Raw genomic sequence first — 14,161 nt, forward strand, 5'->3', positions numbered from 1 at the left:
CCCCAGCGCCATCTGAGCCATCCGTCTCCCCAGCGCCATCTGAGCCATCCGTCTCCCCAGCGCCATCTGAGCCATCCGTCTCCCCAGCGCCATCTGAGCCATCCGTCTCCCCAGCGCCGTCTGAGCCATCCGTCTGCCAGGAGCCTGCAAAGCCGCCCGTCTGCCATGAGCCTGCAAAGCCGCCCGTCTGCCATGAGCCTACAGAGCCATCCGCCAGACAGGAGCCGCTAGAGCCGTCAGCCAGACAGGAGCCGCTAGAGCCGTCAGCCAGACAGGAGCCGCTAGAGCCGTCAGCCAGACAGGATCTGCCAGAGCCGCCAACCAGACAGGATCTGCCAGAGCCGCCAACCAGACAGGATCTGCCAGAGCCGCCAACCAGACAGGATCTGCCAGAGCCGCCAACCAGACAGGATCTGCCAGAGCCGCCAACCAGACAGGATCTGCCAGAGCCGCCAGCAAGCCATGAGCAGCCAGATCCGCCAGAGAGCCATGAGCAGCCAGAGCCGTCAGAGAGCCATGAGCAGCCAGAGCCGTCAGAGAGCCATGAGCAGCCAGAGCCGTCAGAGAGCCATGAGCAGCCAGAGCCGTCAGAGCGCCATGAGCGTCGAGAGCCGTCAGCCTGCCATGAGCGTCGAGAGCCGTCAGCCTGCCATGAGCGTCGAGAGCCGTCAGCCTGCCATGAGCGTCGAGAGCCGTCAGCCAGCCATGAGCGTCGAGATTCGTCAGTCAGCCATGAGCTGCCCTTCAGCCTGAAAAGGCTAGATACCCAGAACTGCCCATCAGTCCAGAGCTGTCTCTCTGTCCGGAGCTGCCTTTCAGTCCGGAGTTGCCCCTCTATCCTGATCTCCCTCTCTATCTTGATCTACCTCTATATTCTTATCTATCCCTCTGTCTTGATTTATCTCTCTGTCCCGGTGATGTCCTTATTAGTGATGTTATTAAGGGGATTTTGTGGGAGTAAAAAGAGGGTGGACATTCTTGGAGGGAGGAAGCTAGGATGGATTATGGTGGGGTGGGGACCTCGCCCGGAGCCTGAGCCACCACCGTGGTTAGATGCCCACCCAGACCCTCCCCTAGACTTTGTGCTGGTGCGTCCGGAGTTCGCACCTTGTGGGGGGGGTAATGTCACGTTCCTGACCTATTTATGTTAGTTGTTATGTGTGTTAGTTGGTCAGGACGTGAGGTTGGGTGGGCATTCTATGTTTTCTGTTTCTGTGTTGGTTTTGGGTTACCTGGTATGGCTCTTAATTAGAGGCAGGTGTTTGGCGTTCCTCTAATTAAGAGTCATATTTAGGTAGGCGTTGTCACAGTGTTCGTTGTGGGTGATTGTCTCCTGTGTTTGTGTATGTCGTTGCGCCACACGGGACTGGTTTCGGTTTGTTTGTTTAGTGTCATTTATGTGTAGGCTTTTTCCCTGTTCGTGCGTTCTCGTGTGTTATGTGAGTCCGTCGTTCAGATCTGTTCTACACCGTTTATTTGTTTTGTTAGTGTATAGTCAAGTTCGTGTTTTTTTCGTCTTGTCAATAAATTCATTATGTATTCAAACTCCACTGCGCCTTGGTTCAATCCCTGCTCCTCTTCGGATGAAGAAGAGGAGGACAGCCGTTACACATGTTATGTGTATGCTTGTAATCGTTAACAACTGGGGAGTTTTTCAGGATAAAAATGAAACTGAATGGAGCTAAGCACATGCAAAATCCTAGATGAAAACCTGGTTCAGTCTGCTTTCCACCAGCCACTTGGACATTAATTCACCTTTTAGCAGGACAGTAACCTAAAACACAAGGCCAAATCTACACGGTGTACCAAGAACACAGTGAATGTTCCTGAGTTGCAGAGTTCCAATTTTGACTTAAATCTGCTTACAAATCTATGGCAAGAGTTGAAAATGGTTGTCTAGCAATGATCAACAACCAATTTGACAGAGCTTGACACATTTTTAAAAGAATAATGGGCAAATATTGTACAATCCAGGTGCGCAAAGCTCTTAGAGGCTTACCCAGAAAGACTCACTGCCTTAAACGCTTCCAAAGGTGATTTTAACATGTATTGACATATAGATTTTTCAATAAATTTGCTACAATTTCTACAAACATGTTTTCACTTTGTCACTATGGGGTGTTGTGTGTAGATAAAAGAAATTTATGCAAAAATGTATTCCATTTCCAATTCAGTCTGTAACAGAACAAAATGGGGAATAAGTCAAGGGGTATGAATACTTTCTGAAGGCACTGTACATATGAGGGCAATGCATGCCAGCACTTTCCCGATTGCATTTTGGCTGTTGAATGGCCTCATGTATGACAAAGTGTACGGCAACTCCAGATCAGACTGGGAGATTCAGGATGGCATTTACATTGGATAGGCATCGGGTAGGTACAACTCCTATGACATCATTGAAAGTCCACTAAGTGGATGGCATTTCTTGTCAATGAGTGGCAGGTTGTGTTGGTTTATTGTAGTAAACACCTGCCTTATGCACATGTCATCATGTGTGGTTGCATCCACCCTAGACACCATAATTTCACCAAGTCAATATATACGGCAACTCCAGGACAGCCAGCCAGGATGGTGGACATGCTTTTTGGGAAAAACTAAATGTGCCAGCTCAACCCAAACATCTTTAAGAGGTGCACCGGAACATCACTATGCACATCACAAATGCAGTGAGCCAGCGGAAGGTCATGTTTGGATTCAGGCAGACATATTGGACTAGCAATGAATCAAAGCTTACTTCGAAGTAACAAGGAGATGACTGAAGAGCCCAATCCTGGAGACAAAAGTTATACCACAGTTGGTATTCCGCAAGTTGTAGAGCTAGGGAGAGGGTGTCCAGTGTTCTCCTTCCTTTCGTTGGAGCCTCCGAATTGCCTCATTGTTCCTCAAAGAGACCCGCGACTTGGAATACTTGGTGTTTCCATTCCAAGCAGTCTGCTGCTTTCGTTTTATATCCAGACAATGGTGCTTGAGTATAATTAGGGCAGGCCTAATGGATTCCCAATTTCAGAGCTTGCAATATTGGGTTACATGAGTTTATGTGGCCCACCCCCCTCTAGCCAGGCATTATTCTGCATGTTTTTAGTTTAGGGAGTGTGTCATGATATTTATCAATCACTTATGCAGTCAAATATTTTTTCATAGCCATCCATTTCATAGAATGGAGACAGCTCAAAAATATGGTTGTGTTTTGTTCTACCGCTGGAAGGGGTATCTCAAAAGCTAAAGCCTTTTTTGAAGATTGCCCACTAGCCTATCTAGTTACACACACACACCCACATACACACCCACATAAACACACACACACACACACACACACACACACACACACACACACACAGCAGCCCTTTGCGCCTGCACAATACAATTACAATACTGGATGAATATGAAATGTTCACTCAATCCCTATAAAGCTGTTCTCACGCTATAAAGGAGATGCATTTATAATGCCATTATGATGGGATAGGCTATTGTTCAGTGTTTCAGTTTTATACAACTAATGTTAATTTACGCTTGTTTATTATTTTTCATTTTCCAAAAATAGTTAGCAAACCATTCAAAAAGCTTTCTGCAGAACAACTAAGCAATTGATAGATAGTCTACGAAGCTTTAGCAAAGTGCAATGACTTGGCTGGGAAAAAAACGATACGCTCAATTTCATTTGATTGAAGATAGGTTTACTAAACCATATTTAAAAAATGTAAACCAACGCCTAGAAGCTTCATTGTACATGCCACACTTCGAGAGTCGGTTGTATCATATTGCAACTGTCGAAATAAATTCTTACCTGTAGTGATTGGTGGCGGAGAACATGCCATACGGTTCAGTTTACACTAGTGATAAAAGTCCGTGTCAACGAATTGTCCTTAGCATTCAAATCAACGTTGTAACTGGTAGCGCACTTCAGTCCAGTTTTCAATTGGCGGCATATGTTGATGTGCGTGCATCTGCCCGCGAAAATAATTGGTGTCAGCGAATTCCCGTCAACTAGGAGAGGAGTCGCGCCACTGCCGCTTCGTGCGCAATGATGAGCAACAGTCCTCCAACCCTACAGCTGCTTCATGAGATTAACGTCACCAAAAATCACTTGTAGTCCTCAGAACTAATTAATTTATGTCCATTCATAATACCCTTGATAAAAAAAAATGTTACCTTCATTCCACCATTGGATAGTGTTACTCGTAAGCATATCCTATAGTTTATGGCAAAATCCTATCACGTTGCACATACAGCACAGGGACAATGTCTTTGTAGAACAAAGCATATATCCAGTATAAATTATTGAAGCCCAAAGGGACCGAGGGCACAATAAATGAATGTAACATTTAGTTATAGTCGTTTTCTATGAGGGCAACATCAGAGCATATTGAAGCCATCCTATTCTTAAATTAGCCAACACTTTACATAACAGGCTATAAATGTATTTATTCCATTACATGTAGGCCTAACTAAACTCTTAAAGACAAATACTACACCTGAGACACACTCAGACACACTGAACTGTGCTAAACTGTACATACTGTATGTTTTGTATGTTACTTTTACCATATAACATTCTTGTTGAATACCCAGTTCTCTTTTTGAGTTAGTGTTAAATAGTGTACACCATTGGAGGAAGTTGAGGACCATCCTTCTCAGTGAATTTCATAAAAATAAAAATAGTCAAACATAAGAAAGTGATCATTTTTATGAAAAACTATACTACACTGAACAAAAATATAAACACATCATGCAACCATTTCAAGGATTTTACTGATTTACAGTTCATATAAGGGAATCAGTCAATTGGAGAGAAAAAAATAGGCCCTAATCTATGGTTGAGAATGGTCTTGTCCTGTCTGCAGTGTATGGCCAGTTGGATATGTCTCATCCGGAAGTGGTGTAGGTCTCGTAGACCTTAACCACCAAATGTTTAGATCTATTGCAGTAGATTTGCTGATACTGCATGTCTCCAGCAAAGACATGGTTGGGGTGTTACGATTGTACACTTTTTGTGGAAGGGACCTAGGGAAACACACGTTTGTTGGTAAAGGTGTAAACCAATTGGGACCTAAGTGTTTAGAGACAATGAGGGACATTGGGAGCTGCTTTTGAGAGGAAAGATCATTCAACAAAGTGAAATTGCTGGGGGGGGGGGGGGGGGGGGGGCTGAAAAGTCTTAAGAGCGCAGTTCTTACACAGCATGTATTGTTGTGTATGGGAGATTGAGGAGAAATGGCACCTTTCAATCGTTCTCATACACGACAATACCTTTACTGTCGCTAAGCACAACTATGCACAACCAAAACTCCTTCCTCATCTCAAAGACCTATCTGTAAACTTTCCCCAGCCCATTGACTTTGACAGATCATTCTTGTCAATAGTAGCTCTTGGCAGTTTGTTTTTGTAGACATGTCTTTGTATTGTGTTTAGGGAATCTGCAGAGAGAATAATTAGGTGGTCGTGTCATTACAGTTGTAGTCTTTATTTTATACCTTTCAGTGTCCGTTGCTCGTTTTTGCCCCACAAACTTGTTGTGCTCCGCTTTGGGGTATTCTTCAGCAGGGTACTGTGGAAAGGTTTCAGATAACCTGAGTTTTACAAAGAGAAAAGGTAAAAATAGAAACTAGATAGACTAAATTGATTACATGGTCTGGAAGTTGCTCTGGGGGTCCTCAGGCTACATCTAACCACATGTAACCTCAAAACATTAACAAACTTTTACAAACACTACCCAGTTCATGGTTATGCCATGCTTACTGTAAATTGATCTATCTTAGCTGTCAGCTTGTAAATATTTTTGCTAACTTCCCTTGTGCAGAGCTAGACTTTAGAAGCACATACTGGTGGAATCAGATTATGTACCACCTACAACAAAACACACACCAATACACAATTGAACCACCCTACTAATGTTATTGATCTCTATTAGACTAGCTAGCTTAGCACACCTAACATGGACATTTCAATATTGTCAACTTGCTGTTAGCTAGAGTAAACTAACAAACCATAGATGATTTATACAACTTCAACATTTGCTAAAAACACAGAAACAGAGAATGAATTAGCTAAAGTGCATTCAGAAAGTATTCAGACCCCTTGACCTTTTCCACATTTTGGTATGTTACAGCCTTGTTCAAAAATGTATTAAATAGTTGTTTCCCCCTCATCAATCTACACACAGTACTCCATAATGACAAAGTAAAAATAGTTTTTTAGACATTTTTGCAAATTTATTAAAAATAAAAAATTGAAATATTACATTTATATAGTAAGTATTCAGAACCTTTACTCAGTACTTTGTTGAAGCACCTTTGGCAGCGATTACAGCCTTGAGTCTTATTGGGTATGACGCTACAAGCTTGGCACACCTGTATTTGGGGAGTTTCTCCCATTCTTCTCTGCAGATCCTCTCAAGCTCTGTCAGGTTGGATGGGGAGCTTCGCTGCACAGCTACTTTCAGGTCTCCAGAGATGTTCGATCGAATTCAAGTCTAGGCTCTGGCTGGGTCACTCAAGGACATTCAGAGAATTGTCCCAAAGCCACTCCTACATTGTCTTGGCTGTGTGCTATGGGTCATTGTCCTGTTGGAAGGTGAACCTTCGCCCCAGGCTGAGGTCCTGAGCGCTCTGGAGCAGCTTTTCATCAAGGATCTCTCATCTTTCCTTCGATCCTGACTAGTCTTCCAGTCCCTGCAGCTGAAACACATTACCACAGAATGATGCTGCCATCACCATGCTTCACAGTAAGAATGGTGCCAGGTTTCCTCCAGACGTGACACTTGGCATTCAGGCCAAAGAGTTCAACCTTGGTTTCATCATACCAGAGAATCTTGTTTCTCATGGTCTGAGAGTCCTTCAGGTGCCTTTTGCAAAACTCCATGCAGGCTGTTATGTGCCTTTTACTGAAGAGTGGCTTCCGTCTGGCCACTCTACCATAAAGGCCTGAATGGTGGAGCGCTGCAGAGATGTTGTCCTTCTGGAAGTTTCTCCTATCTCCACAGAGGAACTCCAGAACTCTGTCAGAGTGACCATCAGGTTCTTGGTCACCTCCCTGACCAAGGCCCTTCTCCCTTGATTGCTCAGTTTGGCCGGGTGGCTAGCTCTAGGAACAGTCTTTAGTAGTTCCAAACTTCTTACATTTAAGAATGATTGAGGCCACTGTGTTCTTGTGTACCTTCAATGCTGCAGAAAGGTTTTAGTACCCTTCCCCAGATCTGTTCCTCGACATTATCCTGTCTCGGAGCTCTACTGACGAATCCTTCGACGTCATGGCTTGGTTTTTGTTTTGACATGCACTGTCAACTGTGGGACCTTATATAGACAGGTGTGTGCCTTTCTGAATAATGTCCAATCAATTTTCCACAGCTGGACTCCAATCAAGTTGTAGAAAGATCTCAAGGATGATTAATGTAAACAAGATGCTCCTGAGCTCAATTTCGAGTCTCATAGCAAAGGGTCTGAATACTTATGTAAATAAGGTATTTCTGTGTTTTAATAAGTGTGACATTTAAAAAAAAGTTGTTCTGGGGTATTGTGTGTAGATTGAGGAGGAACATATTTTACTTCCATTTTAGAGTAAGGCTGTATCTTAACAAAATGTAGGAAAAGGGAACGGGTCTGAATACTTCCCGAATGGACTGTATATTGTTACGCTCGTCGAAATGATCGGACCAAGGTGCAGCGTGGTAGAGGTACATTTTATATTTATTAAAAATGAACACCCAAAAACAACAAAAGGAAAACGAATGTAACGTGCGGTAGGCTACACAGAACTGTACAAAAACAACATCCCACAAACTAAGGTGGCAAAACAGGCTGCCTAAGTATGACTCCCAATCAGAGACAACGATAGACAGCTGCCTCTGATTGGGAACCACACTCGGCCAAAAACAAAGAAATATGGAACATAGAATGCCCACCCAAATCACACCCTGACCTAACTAAATAGAGAAATAAAAAGGCCCTCTAAAGGTCAGGGCGTGACAGTACCCCCCCCCCCCCCCCCCCCCCCCAAAGGTACCCCCCCAAAGTATACTCCGGCCGCAAAACCTGACTCTATAGGGGAGGGTCTGGGTGGGCATCTATCCTCGGTGGCGGCTCCGGTTCGGGACGTAGCCCACGCTCCGCACGCTGATCCCTCCGCTTCCGTGGAACCGGACCGTGGATCGTCGCCGGAAACTCCCGACCGTGAATCATTGCCGGAGGAACCGGACCGTGGATCATCGCCGGAGGCTCTGAGCTGGGAACCACCGCTGGAGGCTCCGGACTGCAGCTCGTCGCTGAAGACTCCGGACTGCGGACCGTCGCTGGAGGCTCCGGACCGGGGACCGTCGCTGGAGGCTCCGGACCGGGGACCGTCGCTGGAGGCTCCGGACCGGGGACCGTCGCTGGAGGCTCCGGACCGGAGACCGTCGCTGGAGGCTCCGGACCGCGTACCGACGCTGGAGGCTTCGTGCCATGGGTCATCACTGGAGGCTTCGTGCCATGGGTCATCACTGGAGGCTTCGTGCCATGGATCATCACTTGATGCTTCGGGCCATGGATCATCACTGGAGGCTTCCTATGTGGAGCCGGAACAGGTCTCACTGGACTGAGGAGACGTACTGGAAGCCTGGTGCGTGGAGCTGCACTCCACATCTGCACTCCATATCTCTCTGTGTAACAATACATATTTTGGTTCATTCATCCCTGTTTCCTCATCTAGGTCTGCTCTTGGGTTCCCCTGTGTCGCTCCGCTTAACACTAATCTGCTCTGGTCAAGGCCATGTGTATCTATGTTTTATTTATGGGATGTACATACTGTACATAGGATATTAATTTGATCACTCTTTTGTTGCTGAAAATGTTCTTGCACTTCAGGAAATGCAGATGAGCTTTGTGATGAACATAAATTGACTGCCAATCCACACTAACACACGATTATATTAACCTTTGCGCTTTTCATGTAGCCTACTTTTGGCCAGCTAATAGCGTAACCACCATTCAAGCAACATTATGAGCGAAACACTCAAATCCTGTTGCCGCAGGATTCTTTTTCTGCGAAAATATAGGTCAAATTAAGATTGTTCATCTGTACAGTATTCCATGATTCACTCATTTCCACCGTTTTACCCCAGGTCACTTGGGGCACCCAGACTAAACGAGCACCATTGCGCCCTTCAAACCTGTATTCCTACTGCACAGTGATCTCTTTTCCATAGTTCTCCAGAGGTCAGCCCCCCATCAGATATTTTTCATCCATGAACAGCAAAGGATAATCCAACTCTTGAATCTTTCAATAATGGAATATCGAAGGGACTATGAGGGAGAACCATTGAGGAAAGGCCGCTAGGTTGCATTCTGATCAGTGTGCTATGTATCCTTCAAGTTGCTATATTGTCATGGATCATGTCCATTCCCTGCACTAAACCACTCAACAGCCACAACAAAGACACGCAGCAACAATTAGTTCAGCTGAGCCTCTAAACCCAGTCATGCATTATGCAGTATTTTGACTTCCATAATCTTTTGTTTTTGAGGAACTGTTTTCAAGGGGAAGTGCTTTACTTGGGGGAAGATGACCTTGGAATTTCCATCAGTGATCATGGAATCCAGTGATACATCTGAGATACCATTTTCAACAATTGAATGTGTAGGCCTATACAAATTGTGAACAGGTTGTAAAGAGCTAATTGACCTTTAGGCATTTTGCTTTGTGTTTTCAGAACGTAGAAAGCTCTTAACTACATAACCAGTAGCACTGTATCCAATTCGCATCATTTCTCAAAACCAAAATTGTCTCTATGTAAATCATGAGTATAGTATCTTCATCTGTTAATCTCAATATGTTTTGGGGAAGCATACATATGTGTGCAAATCCTACATTCCCTAAACTATCATACACATAGCCTCGATCCAGTCCAATGAGGTATCAACTTCAGAGCCTGCTCTATTGTATCAACAATCACCCTGCTCTACTCAGAATCAATTCAGCACCATGGACAGCTCAGGATGCCCCTTTAAGAAATTAATCACCATGGGCAGGGCAATGATCACTCCTCTCTATTCAAGATCCATTCAGCACCATGCACAGCTCAGGATGCCCCTTTAAGAAATGAATCACCATGGGCAGGGCAATGATCACTCCTCTCTATTCAAGATCCTTCCAGCACCATGCACAGCTCAGGATGCCCCTTTAAGAAATTAATCACCATGGGCAGGGCAATGATCACTCCTCTCTATTCAAGATCCATTCAGCACCATGCACAGCTCAGGATGCCCCTTTAAGAAATGAATCACCATGGGCAGGGCAATGATCACTCCTCTCTATTCAAGATCAATTCAGCACCAAGGACAGCTCAAGATGCCCTTTTAAGAATTTCAGCTCTCAGTCACAATTGAGAGTAATATCATTCCATTCTCTCAATAACCTATCCTCAGGCAATGGCAGTTCAGTATTGATTTTGTTCATGACCACCATTTCCCTCATTTATCTGTCACTCATCAATGCCAAAGCTGTCACCCCCCCCCCCCCCCCCACCCCCACACCCCCACACACACACTATATCACTACAGATGATGTGTCCAGTATTATGACAGTATGACAGTATTACATTATTAATTGACAGTATTACAGTATGACAATACTACAGTATTAGTTGGCAGAATTACAGTATTACAGTATTAGTTGACAGTATTACAGTACTAGTTGACAGTATTACAGTATGACAGTATTACAGTATTAGTTGACAGTATTACAGTATTAGTTGACAGTATTGCAGTATGACAGTAAGACAGTATTACAGTATTAGTTGACAGTATTACAGTATTAGTTGACAGTATTACAGTATGACAGTATTACACTATGACAGTATTACAGTATTAGTTGACAATCTTTCAGTATGACAGTATTACAGTATGACAGTATTACAGTGTGGCGACCATAAACAGGACAGTGTGTTGAGCAAAGTAGCTTTGTTAGGTTGTAGGCTACTTCTGTACCTATTCGAGCATCACTTCAAACCTCATGATATCACCATTGGATCATCATGTCCCCTGTATGAGTGCTGCTATAAACACTCATTAGACAGATGTTGTTGCCAAAGGGGACTTTGGTATCTGGGGTAAATTGTTTGGAGTTTTGTTACTTTTATTTCACCAGAGCAGCTGTGTGGTTGAGCGATGAGACTGAAAACTGTACAGTCATTCCACCTGAGGTTTTAAACCTTGCAGTTTCCTTTTCCGGTGTGTTTAATTTGAACATCAAACTCTCCCAATTTGGAGTTTCTGTGTTAAATGTACCCAGGCAATGGGCTGGGCAGTGATGTGCAAATTAACTGTGAAAACTGTCAGGGAAACCATAGAGTGATAGCAGAATTTTTTATGACAAAATGAATACAAAGATTTTAGAAGTAGTGTATTTATAGCTTGATGATAAATATGCTTATACAAAAGTAATTACGGAACCTAGGACTGGTTTCACAGACTCTTTAGGATTTTTGGCCTAATTCTGGTATGGTTAATTAAATCAATAACTTAAATTAAGAATGTGATTTCATGACGCGTTGCCATAATCCAAGACTTATATCAGCCATGTCTATGAAACCAAATCATCAGCTTGATATGAAGTGCAACTCGGTCCAAGTGCAGGCTTAATCCGGATCTGTGGATCTGACCCTTTATTGGCACCCCTCACATCTGATGAGTCAAAAGTACTGGAACATTTGACCTAAGGCTCTAGTCTAATTTGCTACTATCGGTGTCTTTCTTCACAGTGTGAGCCTACTGCAGTGAGTCATTCTTCCCCTTGTTCATTCAATTGCACATCTAGACCTTCAATGAGCCCTGCCGAGACACTTCACGTGGCTTTACCTACATTTTTATTTATTTTTTTAACATCAAAGAACAATCGAGGGAGAAAGGTGCTCATTCGTTTCTCATAAGTTGCCTAGACAACTGGTTTGCCTGCGTAGCCAAAGCTGAGCATCATTCATTTGGAGCTGTGATCGGTGTAATTGGTTCCCAAACCACTAGTTCCCGGGTTTTTCTCCCTTTTTTCTTCCTCACATCCACATCTTTTATCTTTGCCCACAACATTTTCCTCTTCTTTGTCCTCTGTCACTCTCTCATTCCTACAGTTCTGCTACCAACAAGGCTTAGGCTTTAGCTAAGTGTAGCCGATCCTTTTCCCCCCTCACATCAACATGCACCCTGGCATCACCTGGCACTGCCAGAGGCATAAGACCATTCAACCTGGCGTGCGTCAGGCGTGGCGCTTTATCGCCATCACTTGGCTAAGACACCCTTTGTGAACACTTCACTGACAAAAACACTGTTGAACACGGAGAGGAAGAGCGACACTACAAAACCATCTAAATACATCAAAAATCACCTGCCCTACAGTCCAACATGAAACCACTTTATTCAACTTGAATGTGTAACACAAACCAACCTTTTCCATTGGACCATGGTATAATAAAGCAATAAATATGTCACGCCCTGGTCTGTTTTACCTGTTCCTGTGATTGTTCCCACCCCCTCCAGGTGTCGCTTATTTTCCCCAGTGTATTTATCACTGTTTCCTGTCTCTCTGTGCCAGTTCGTCTTGTATGTTTAGTCAAGTCAACCAGCGTGTTTTTCCCGTACTCCTTTTGCTATTCTCTTTTTGATAGTCTTCCCGGTTTTGACCCCTGCCTGACACTGGACTACTTTCCCGCCTGCCTGATCATCCTGCCTGCCCTGACCTTGATTCTGCCTGCCCTTCGGTACCTTTTGGACTCGGAACTGGTTTTGACCCTTTTGCCTGTCCATGATCATTCTCTTGCCTTCCCCTATTGGATGAATAAATATTGTAAGACTCCAACCATCTGCCTCCTGTGTCTGCATCTGGGTCTCGCCTTGTGTCATGATAACATACACATTTGAGAGGAGACATATCACAAACTGTTTGCTCTATACAGGATAACATAGGTCATTCTATGGAGATGCATGTGTAACACTTGCCGACTAGGGTTACCTAAAATGTCTCAACTACTAGACTACGCCAGTTCCTGTTTAATGAGGGGACACACCTCAACCAGTACATGAGACACAGGTTCGTGACAGGTCACCTTAGATGTGTGCCATGAGCAATGCAATGGACTTACAATAAACTTCTTACAGTTACAGGTTTGAAACCAACTGGCAATCTTTTTTCAAGCCATTTTCACATCAATCAATACATACCCAGATGGGTTAACTACTCAGACTATAGTAAATACCTAGGACTTCAAATCATGTACTGTCACTTTAAGAGCATTCAATTATGTTGCATATCCTAATCATGACAAATCTACTTGGGAAAGCCATCCTCACCACGAGCACGGGGATTGGCACTTGGAGCAAGAACTACAGAAGGGGGGACGCCAGTATGAGCTAGCTCCAACCAGAGCTCCGCAGTTCAGACCTTTGAAGTTTGGACCAAGAACTTGCATCTTGTACTCCAGCTCCCTGCACTGCCCTAACAGATGGTGCTTGACCCCAAACACAGGTGCACCACAGGGGACATGAGGGCATGAACTGCAAGGAAAGAGACCGTTTAGGGCATGTGTCAAACTCATTCCACGGAGGGCCTAGTATCTGTGGGTTTTCGCTGTTCCCTTGGACTTGATTGAATTAAGGTCCCTGATTAGTAAGGAACTCCCCTCACCTGGCTGTCTAGGTTTGAATTGAAATGAAAAACCAAAAACCAGCAGACATTAGGCCCTCCATGGAATGAGTTTTACACTCCTGGTTTCAGGATGCTTCAATCATAGGAAAAGTAATGAAATACCAATTTGGTTGTTTTGACAAGTTCCTGGGAATGCTGAGAATGTTCCAAAGCCAAGCAACTATCTTGCACCACTCCAAGAACGTTGTGGAAGTTAGAATGCAAAATAACCATAGGAGAACCACGCTCTCACCAAGCTCTAAGAAACATATAGTTCTCAGAACGTTATGTGTTAGCTGGGAAAGGGCTTGGGGGTTTGCTGTAGGTTGTTTTTGGAATTTCCTTTTTTGATATGCCTCAATGTTCAATGGAGAATATGTAAAGGGGGCCTTTTTTTATGTCAAAATGTTAATTAAGTATGTGGCTAATGAGGCCATGAAAATATGAAATATTTGTGTGTGTGGACCTGTTTAATTATATTTGTAGGGACCAGAAGTCCCCACAAGAATAGTAAATG

This window comes from Salvelinus fontinalis, unplaced genomic scaffold (assembly GCF_029448725.1).
Source record: "Salvelinus fontinalis isolate EN_2023a unplaced genomic scaffold, ASM2944872v1 scaffold_1095, whole genome shotgun sequence".
Lineage (NCBI taxonomy): Eukaryota > Metazoa > Chordata > Actinopteri > Salmoniformes > Salmonidae > Salvelinus > Salvelinus fontinalis.